At 40.3% G+C, this 10,720-nt stretch overlaps 2 pseudogenes; one reads left to right on the forward strand and one right to left on the reverse strand.

The window, feature by feature from the left end:
* Positions 1 to 1,462: 1,462 nt before the first annotated feature.
* Positions 1,463 to 7,026, reverse strand: LOC125475560 (annotated as a pseudogene).
* A 262-nt stretch (positions 7,027 to 7,288) lies between these two features.
* LOC125475559 lies at positions 7,289 to 10,460 on the forward strand (annotated as a pseudogene).
* Positions 10,461 to 10,720: the final 260 nt, after the last annotated feature.

Raw genomic sequence — 10,720 nt, forward strand, 5'->3', positions numbered from 1 at the left:
TCACTGGGAAGTTGCTTGTGAGTTCCCAAAAACAAAACCGTGAGGGAATGGTAAGCCCAAAGCAGACAATATCGTGCTACGGTGGTGGAGCGGGCCCGGGAAGTGATCCCCCATCCCTACCTAGTGCGAGGCCTTTTGGGAGCTCACTAGCTTCGAGTTTTGTAGGAATTCCGAAGTTAAGCGAGAAGGGGGCTAGAGCAATCCCATGATGGGTGACCCACTGGGAAGTTACTCATGAGCTCCCAAAAACAAAACCATGAAGGAATGGTAAGCCCAAAGAGGACAATATCGTGCTACAGTGGTGGAGTGAGCCCGGGAAGTGATTCGCCCCGGGCCGGGATGTGACAATTGGTATCAGAGCCTAACCCTAGCCGCGTGTGTGCCGACGAGGACGTCGGGCCCCTAAGGGGGGTGGATTGTTACATCCCACATCGCCCAGGGGAGTGATCCTTATATGTATATTCTCATCCCTACCTAGTGCGAGGCCGTTTGGGAGCTCACTGGCTTCAGGTTTCGTAGGAACTCCAAAGTTAAGCGAGAAGGGGGCTAGAGCAATCCCATGATGGGTGACCCACTGGGAAGTTGCTTGTGAGTTCCCAAAAACAAAACCATGAGGGAATGGTAAGCCCAAAGTGGACAATATCGTGCTACGGTGGTGGAGCGGGCCGGAGAAGTGATCCGCCCCGAGCCGGGATGTGACAGAGACCAACATGATCAATGCAAATGATATTATGATGATGATAATGTGAAATCTGGATACAAAAGATTAGTCAGTTTCTTCAGTCAAATAGTTGAAGGAAGAAATCAATGTGAATCCGAAAACTAGGTTTAAATGAAGATTTGAAACTTAAGGGACCATGAAAATAGTGCAAACCTATTTCTCAATGATGGGGAATTTTAAGCATGGACATCAGTTTGGCAGAATGGGCTTCAAGTGAAGAATACAAGAGGAAGCTTAAAGCTTTTTAATGTAATCTTAAAAAATCTAAACTTTTTAACCAAAGAGCAAATGATCCCTAGGACCTCTTTTTAAAGAAGGCATGCATGTTTCAAACAAAGAGAACAAAAAGACACGCATCAAGAGCAAAAGCAATGTTTACAGATTTAGGGTGGAAAATTCACTCTCGGAAAAAATGTGTCAGTTGACTCATGTAGGATGTCTTCAAGTGTGTGCCTAATTCGAGTGAAAGCAGTGAGCAATTCTAATGAGACAACACAACTAGACAGAATGAACTGGAAAATTAAACATGAAATGCATATGCATGAACAAACCTTTGAGGAGAGAAACCAAACGATTGAGTGAGTATTTCCAGGAGTATGATCACATAATGACTGTCTTAAAACTAACTAGAGCATGTGTAGTACTATTTACAACATTGACAAGGAAAGTCAAACACTACAATCTAGACTTCACATAAGTGACTACGGTCGTCGAGCTGGAAATTGCAGATAAGAAAGAACCGACTGAAATACCAAATTTCTTTATTAAAATACACTCACAACCTTGACATTGTGTGTTAATTGTCAAGTAATGGCAAGTTCGCACTTGTTTGGATTTTCTCCTTAGTTCATACCGTAAGGAGATACAAATGAATGGAAAATTATAAATGGACAGGAAGTGGTACAACAATTCTTCTGCTTAATATGACAACTGCGGCTGTATGTTTCGTGAAGATATACTTTCAAATCCTTGGCGTTGTTTCTGGAAATACGGATGAAGACCGTGGACTCCCTCCAAATATACGGGTGTCTGCATTTCAATCAAGCGCGACACCTACACATATGGATCATCCATTCAGAATATTGGAAGATGAATCTGTCTGGCCAGAAACCACAAGAAAAACCAGAGAAAATAAAAGCCCTGAAGTTTCTACATTAACTCATTGCTGTCATTGGACCGCCTAAACGGTTACGAGGGCCAAAGAACGAAATCAGAAACAAAGTGGTCTGGAGAAACAAAGAACCACTTACTGCTCTGCGGAAAGCAAACATCTCTTCTTGACCAGATAGCATCGATATTATACCAGTTGGGGCACCTCCTGAACTAGCATTACCTTCTGCTAAAACATCGCGACGAAGCTTTGAACCTTCTCTCTCTGTTTCAAACTGGAAACTGAAAGCAAGAAAGTACACATGTTTAGACTGAAATATTGACAACCATAACAATACTAAAAGAACCATTCAATCAGAATTGCTTGTACTATTAAGCAAATGTATCTCCTTAAGCCCTTGACAGTACAAGAATCTTTCAAGAATGTATCCAAGTCAAATGATATTTCCTGCACGTTGCACTCTTAAAACTGAGCTGATATTTTGATGACTGTTTCCCCAACCGCTGATAAATTTGCACAAATGCAATAAATTGTGTGTGCAAGCAGGAGAAAGTAATTTTTACATGCATCTACTTGAGGATATGCAAAACCTATCTGAGAGTATCGGGCAAGTATCGTATCCGATCAAGTATCGGATATGGGATACGGGACCAAACAGAAGTATCTGTGCATCATAGTGCAAAACATATGCGAAAGGAATACAAGTCAGAAACAAAGCAATGAGCGGTAAGTCCTGACCCAGAATGATGAATCTCAAAGCCCTGAGATTTCTTGATATAAAATTAGTAAGAAATGAACAAAAACGGACACTCACCTCTCCAGATCAAAAAGAGTGCCCTCTTCAGTTCCTTGAAATAATTCATCAATAGAAGATGCTGCAGAACAAAATAGACGGCAATGATGATTGTATAATTCATCAATGAGGGTAATAAACCGTCGTGCCTGAAAAATTGGAAGAAAAAAAATACTTTAGTTTATGTCAAATGTATACTCATTTGAACTAAAATTAAATGTGAGATATAGTTTTTGAGACATTTGGATGTTTGGATTTATCTCGTACATTACATATGCATGCATGTCAATCCAGTTATCATTGACAGGATTGGGACATGATGACTACTTAATGCTTTCATTTTCTGTTTCTTTTTTTCAAGCATTAACCTGAATAACTGCAGATATATGTTCAAAGCGGTGGAAAGTTCCCCCCGACTCACATTACCTTCTGCTAAAACAAAGCTTTGAACCTTCTGTCTCTGTTTCAAACTGGAAACTGAAAGAAAGCAAGTACACATGTTTAGACTGAAATATTGACAACCATAACAATACTAAAAGAACCATTCAATCAGAATTGCTAGTACTATTAAGCAAATGTACCTCCTTAAGCCCTTGACAGTACAAGAATCTTTCAAGAATGTATCCAAGTCAATTGATATTTCCTGCACCTTGCGCTCTTATAACTGAGCTGATATTTTGATGACGGTTTCCCCAACCGCCGATAAATTTGCACAAATGCAATAAATTGTGTGTGCAAGCAGGAGAAAGTAATTTTTACATGCATCTACTTGAGGATATGTAAAACCTATCCGAGAGTATCGGGCAAGTATCGGATACGGGATACGGGACCAAACAGAAGTATGCGTGCATCATAGTGCAAAACATATGCGAAAGGAATACAAGTCAGAAACAAAGCAATGAGCGGTAAGTTCTGACCCAGAATGATGAATCTCAAAGCCCCGAGATTTCTTGATACAAAATGAACAAAAACGGACACTCACCTCTCCAGATCAAAAAGAGTACCCTCTTCAATTCCTTGAAATAATTCATCAATAGAAGATGCTGCAGAACAAAATAGACGGCAATGATGATTGTATAATTCATCAATGAGGGTAATAAACCGCCGTGCCTGAAATACTTTAGTTTATGTCAAATGTATACTCATTTGAACTAAAATTAAATGTGAGGTTTAGTTTTTGAGACGTTTGGATGTTTGTATTGATCTTGTACATTACATATCAATCCAGTTATCATTGACAGGATTGGGACATGATGACTACTTAATGCTTTCATTTTCTGTTTCTTTTTTTCAAGCATTAACCTGAATAACTGCAGGAGATATGTTCAAAGCGGTGGAAAGTTCCCCCCGACTCACGTTACCAGATATAACTAAACCCACTTTGCATACAATGTTTTAGTCCTTATTGTCTGATGAAGCTTAACCAACTTATGTGGAACCCGAACATGAAACATGCCAAACAAAAAAACTTGAAAATAAAAAACAATCATCAGATATAGAAAATGGATGTAAGATATAACACAAAAATCGCAAACACAGACAAAGGCAAGAGTAATACCGGCCGACCACAGAGATAATCAAATGTGAACCGTGCCACTCCATTAGAGCATTCGGGAACCCCCAGTGTTCTGATATAGGAACCAGGTGTCTTTAATTACATAATGGATTATGACAAATAAATTGTTATTTCAAATTTTAGAAGTACCTCCCAAACATCACTCGAATAGTATCCAAGGCGATCTGTCCCCCTATTTGGTTTGTGACTTCATGCCACTTCTTCTCAAATTTCTCCATAGCAATGCTGTCTGAGGGCCACAAGTAGTGAACCTGTATGTTTAAGATAGTAAAGTTTTACACAACAGTATTTTCTATACGCCATTTCAAACTACTAGATAGAAACAACTACTCCAAAATGCAAAGAGTAGGAACTCCGCTTCTATAAATTACAAAAACAAGATACAGAATTGTGAATAGACTGATAAGTCAGTGAAGCATGACCATCAAATACATGAAGAACAACTAAAGAATGACCGGAAAATAGCCATGACTTACAGCACTCATATATGAAGCTGTTGTCGACGAGTGCAACGAAATAGAAGTAATATTTCACATGTATTTGCCAAAAAAGAAAATGCTTCATGCTTACCTGGTCTGCAGATCTTTGACTTTGAGCTATAACACGACGATAATCAATCTCACTGCCAATGAGAACAGTCTCACAGTGCTCGTTCAGTTTGCGAACAAACTTTTGGAAGATCTCCCGCAGCATACCATCCTGCATAAGAAATTTTTGTCTCAAAAGAAAAACGTAGAGAAATGTTGGTCCAAGAAAAAAGGATGAAAACTTCTTATAAACATAACAATCAAGTTGCTAAATAATTCAAAGATCGTTGACGAAGTATTGATTTTAGGCCATCTTCATCACTCCTTACCCATGAAGTTACATGAATAGGCACAATGCCAAAGGATTATCGAGAGAAATAAATTGGCAGGGAATATGGATGGTTTATCACAGTATTAAAAAAGCACACATGTGCACCTGATTTAAGTCTGTTGGCGCTCGATTACTGGTGGCAACAAAAACAGTTCCGGTACTTAACAATCTGCTAACAATTCCAGATAAGGCCACAATAGCAAATACATCAACAGTCTGAAATAGAAAGAAAGAAATTCCAAGTCACAAGATGAGCAGCAGAACATTTAAGCTAGGTTTTCCCCAACGTGTTGTAGAAAATACGGAACCATTATCGATACATGAATGCCAAGTTGATCCTATTTAAGTTTAACGTAACAAGTTTAATTCAACCTTCCGATTAGAAAAAAAATGATCTCAAACTGCAATAAACAATAAATAAAGGACAAAACAGAAAGACCTAAAAACGTTAAATCTTGACTGATTGATCCATTAGAAATTTTACGATCATTTTGGTAAGGCATCATAGGCTGCATATAAGCTATGGACTAGGATCCGACCTGTATTTCGTCAAAACAGAGAATGCTACCACCCTTTTGATTTGCCTGCCGGTCTATTAGCAGCTTATCTGCTACAGCTGGAAGGATGTTTTTCATCTGAACCTCTTGCTTGAATCTCTCTTCTGCAGCGACCCACTCCTTCACCCTCGAATCAAAGGGAAGATTCATTACCCAATTGGAAAGGCTTGAATGCAAAGACTTTTCCTCCACTTGGCTTTTCCAAATCTGATGCATTGTTCGTTAATCTTTAACATTGCCTGCAAGTAAAGATTTTAAAAGTATAACTTGCATCCTCACGGTCAACTTGGAAAGAAGATGATCCACATATTTCAAGGATGTACGGTTCAAAATAAAATGGGTATGATCAGTTAATGTCATCCAAAATTTGTCGAATCACACTCAAAAGCTCACCTCGTGAAAGTGATATCTCTTTCAATGCTTAACTATTCCTTCAGTGGCACTAAAAAACATGTCCATAAGCATCGTCTTTCCTGAATAGAAGTACCGAATTTCGATTCAAGCTGGTACACATTTGCTTCCATTTCCAACACAGCAACATACCATTTCCAACATTGCCGTAAATACACAGTCCCTTGGGAGCCGGAGGAGCGGTTGGGCGGCGACCAACACGTGAATCTAACTTCCTCTCTCGATTAAGATACGAAACCCATTTCCCAACTCCGGGTTCTGCTTTATCAGGTTTCTTCCTAAGCCGAACAGAATCACAACATTGACATTCAGAAAACAGTAAAAAGAAACCGAAAATCTGTAAGCTTTTTCGACAAGCAATGGCATGCCTACGCCTTACCGGGACAGCCATCTCTGCACAAACTTATTGCGCTGGTTGGTGACTGATGTCCATACATCATCTTTCTGCTGACTCTCAGCTTCCTCCATTAACAGCTTCCGCCGCTCGTCCTCTCTCCGCCTCTCCTAAATCGCAAGCTTTTCCTGCAAAATGTGAAGAAAATTTCAAAATTCTCCGACCAATTCTCAAATCTCCAACTTTTAATTCAAATGTAGGAGCTGAAAATTAACGATTTTTTCACATGATAATCCTCCATTTCTCTCTCGTACTGCTCCAATCTCCCGAGCAACTCTTCCAATTGAAACGCCACCGTCTCTTGCTTCGGATCATGCTGCAGCTTCCCTTCCTCGACCAGGCTCTTGTACTGCGTTAGTGGCCCTGAAAGCACAAGGATTCCAGTCGAATTTCTAGAGGGAGAAATTCGAATTGAAATTCTAGAGAGAGAGAGAGAGAGAGAGAGAGAGAGAGAGAGAGGAACCTGGACCTGGAGGCTTAATAGAGGAAGGTTGGGCTCGATCACAGTGAAAACGCACCGCATTGAAGCACCGGAGCTTGGAGGTTGTTTGGCCTCGAACAAACCCTAGAAACAAACGCGCTGAGATCGACGGCGCTTTTCTCATTCTTCCACCCAGCTACTTGGATTGGAATTATCAAACTCCGGAGTGGCGTTATTGATTTCTCACAAACTGTAAACGAAACATAAGCGTACCAGTAAGTCGAGAGGTAGACGATGACGTGACGTGGCCACAAATTCCACCAGCCACGTGGAAAAGCGGAAAGTGCGGGAGGATCCCGAACGACAAGGACTCCGTTGTCGTTTTGTTAAATCCTGCTTTTGCTTTTATGTTTTTGATTTACCGTTAACCGTTGGGAGCTTTTGAAATGCAAAGGCTCGTCAAGACCGCCAGTTTTGCCGCCAACAGAAGAGAAGCAGAGCAGGGCTGCTTGGCGCTCCTCCAAGCGTGCGACGCCGTTTCAAAGCTCTCCCAGATCCACGCCCACGTTTTGAAGTCGGGGCTCCGAAACAATCCGCTAGTACTCACCAAGTTCGCCTCCACGGCCTCCGACCTTAAAGCCATCGACTACGCCTCCTCCTTCCTCTTCTCCGGCGATGCCGATACGCATCTTTACGATTCGTTCCTCTTCAATACTGTAATTAGAGCTTACGCGCAGACCAGCCATGAAAAGCATAAAGCATTGTGCTTTTACAATGTTATGGTTCAAGGTTCTGTTTTGCCTAATAAATTTACCTACCCTTTTGTCCTCAAGGCCTGTGCTGGAATTGGGGACTTGAATTTGGGGAATTCGGTTCATGGGTCGGTGGTGAAATTCGGGTTCGATGACGATGTTCATGTTTGTAACACTATGGTTCATATGTATTGTTGTTGTGGAGGAGGGATTGAGTTTGCCCGGAAGGTATTTGATGAAATGCCCAAGTTGGACTCTGTTTCATGGAGCGCGATGATTGGCGGGTATGTGCGTGTGGGGTGGTCGACGGATTCAGTTGAGTTGTTTAGGGAAATGCAGATGGCGGGAGTTCAGCCGGATGAGATAACTATGGTCTCCGTTCTGTCTGCATGTTCGGATTTAGGTGCACTTGAGCTTGGGAAGTGGGTTGAGTCTTACATTGAGAAAGAAGGGATTCATAAATCTGTGGAGCTTTGTAATGCTCTCATCGACATGTTTGCGAAGTGTGGGAATGTGGATAAAGCTTTGAAATTGTTTAGAAACATGAGTGGGAGAACAATTGTTTCTTGGACTTCTGTGATTGATGGTCTGGCAATGCACGGCCGTGGAATGGAAGCCATTGCTTTGTTCTAGGAAATGATTGGGACTGGGGTAGCACCTGATGATGTTGCTTTCTTAGGGTTGCTTTCTGCGTGTAGTCATTCCGGGCTAGTTGAAAGGGGTAAGAGGTACTTCGGTTCAATGGAAGAAAAGTTTCAAATTGTACCTAAGATAGAACACTATGGATGCATGGTGGATATGTTTTGCAGGGCCGGACATGTCAAAGAAGCATCGGCGTTTATCCAAAAGATGCCGATTGAGCCAAACCCTATAGTCATGCGTACCCTGATCAGTGCTTGTCGTGCACACGGTGAACTCAAGCTTGGAGAGAGTATCACCAAGCAGTTAATCAGGAGTGAACCTATGCAGGAGTCAAACTATGTCCTGCTTTCCAACATTTATGCAAAAATGAACCATTGGGACAAGAAAACCAAGATTAGAGAGGCGATGGACAAGAAGGGGATGAAAAAGATCCCTGGGAGCACTATGATCGAGCTAGACCATGAAATTTACGAATTTGTGGCTGGAGATAAATCGCATAGACAATCCAAAGAGATTTACGAGATGGTAGAGGAGATGGGGAGGAAGATGAAGAAAGCTGGATACGTGCCCACTACATCAGAGGTCTTGCTAGATATCGATGAAGAAGATAAAGAGGATGCTTTGAATAGGCATAGTGAAAAGTTAGCCATTGCTTTTGCCCTCCTGAATACGCCTCCGGGAACTCCTATTCGAATAGTGAAGAACTTACGAGTTTGCGATGATTGCCACTCTGCTACTAAGTTCATCTCTAAAGTTTATAATCGAGAAATAGTGGTGAGGGATAGAAACAGGTTTCACCATTTCAAGGATGGTATGTGTTCTTGTAGAGATTTCTGGTGACAAGCATATCAGAAATGGTTCCAAATGGGAGCTTATAAGCATATTTTACAATGAAAATTCCTTACAAAGAATGGCCGCAAAATTGATCACAGCCACAAAACAACTTGCTGTTGGTATAGCTCATCATTTTGCTTTATTAAGTGAAGTTTTAACATCTAATTAGCTGTAAGGGATTGTTTTGTTTATTTTATGTACTATTGGATCACCTTTTGCTTTGCTAAAAAGCTAATGCATAAAATCAAGCTCCGAGTGACTTAATTTTTAAAACTTGTTTATCTTTTAAGACTTTTATGTTTGGAAATCTAAGCCTTTTCTGGATCAATCTTAAGCCACTTGTACTTGCACAGAGCTCACCATTGTGGTATGTATTATTGAGAGAACTTGTACTACAACTAGCGGAGGAGCATGCAATCTGCATTCAGCTTTTCTAGTCATAGCAGGTGCGAATCCATCTCCTCGATTTTTTTTTCTTCTTTTATTTATTTTAAATTCATAATCGCTTGTTTTGTTTTATGTTTCCACATATCCATTGCTTGAAGCTTTTAGTCTCACATGTTTGGTGGTTATATGTTTTGATTGACGAATACGATCTAGGGATATGGATGTATAAGACCAGATGTGAATCTCAACCTATTAAGAAACAGTCTCCTTGCCTACCAAAAATATAAGGGAAGTGATTTCACCCTGTTTGTCCCGCTGATTATTTCTCGTGCAGAAGAAAAAAGGTAATATGAGGAAATCATTTACCTAAAATTAAAAACGTCTATAAATTTTCACATATGGTTATGCAGAAGACATTTACTACTCATAACTCATGGCAAGGCCTCTAGAATTAGCCGTTGGATTGAAATGCGGTGGTTTCAAATTCTTTTCTTTTTTGGTAATTGTTTATTTACTTATTTTTTTAGTTTTCGGTCATATCAAATCTTGGAATGTAATGAACGAAAGATAGTTTGTTGACCGTGAGTGAACAGTGATCAGCTGTAATCATCCTTGTGGTCGTAGCACATGTTGGAATGTAATGATCGAAAGATAGTTTTCGATCATATTTTATGCGGTGGTCATATCAAATCTTGTAATCATCCTCACTATCATGCAAACCGTGTGCTCTGTCATTTCTATTACTTAATCAATCAGCAGCAAGTCTCTCCTTCTCTGTGTCTAGTCTTGTTACGTTTTGATCAACTCTCTCTGTCTAGTCTTTGAGAGAGCAATCTGTATTGAGACACCGAGTAATTTGTGTATGTACCCGCGGACGTACATTTAAGTACACGCGTATTGTACGTCGAAGAGTAATAGCTCTTTAATTTTTCTGTGAAAGTTGGCTGTGTGTATTGAGTGAACATTTGAAGTAATAATTCCACTGCTTGTTTTGTTGGTTTCATTCTTTTCTTTTTGGTACTGGATTACTTCACGCGTTTTCGACGAGGAAATCTTGAGGTTGCATGTTAGAACTCATTAATGTCCGATTCGCATCATTAAGCTCGATAGAAGTGTTGAAGGAGATCGAGCTTAGAATGGAATGTTGATTCTGTCAATATTGTAAATGACTTCTTTCCTTATTTGTGAATGATTTAGCTTGATCGTAGGAACCATATTAGGATGCTTTTGTAACTATAAGTTTGTGGCTCTGCCTCTTGAATA

This window comes from the organism of the source record quoted next, unplaced genomic scaffold (assembly GCF_019419815.1).
Source record: "Pyrus x bretschneideri cultivar Hongxiangsu unplaced genomic scaffold, Pyrus_bretschneideri_v1 Contig15, whole genome shotgun sequence".
Lineage (NCBI taxonomy): Eukaryota > Viridiplantae > Streptophyta > Magnoliopsida > Rosales > Rosaceae > Pyrus > Pyrus x bretschneideri.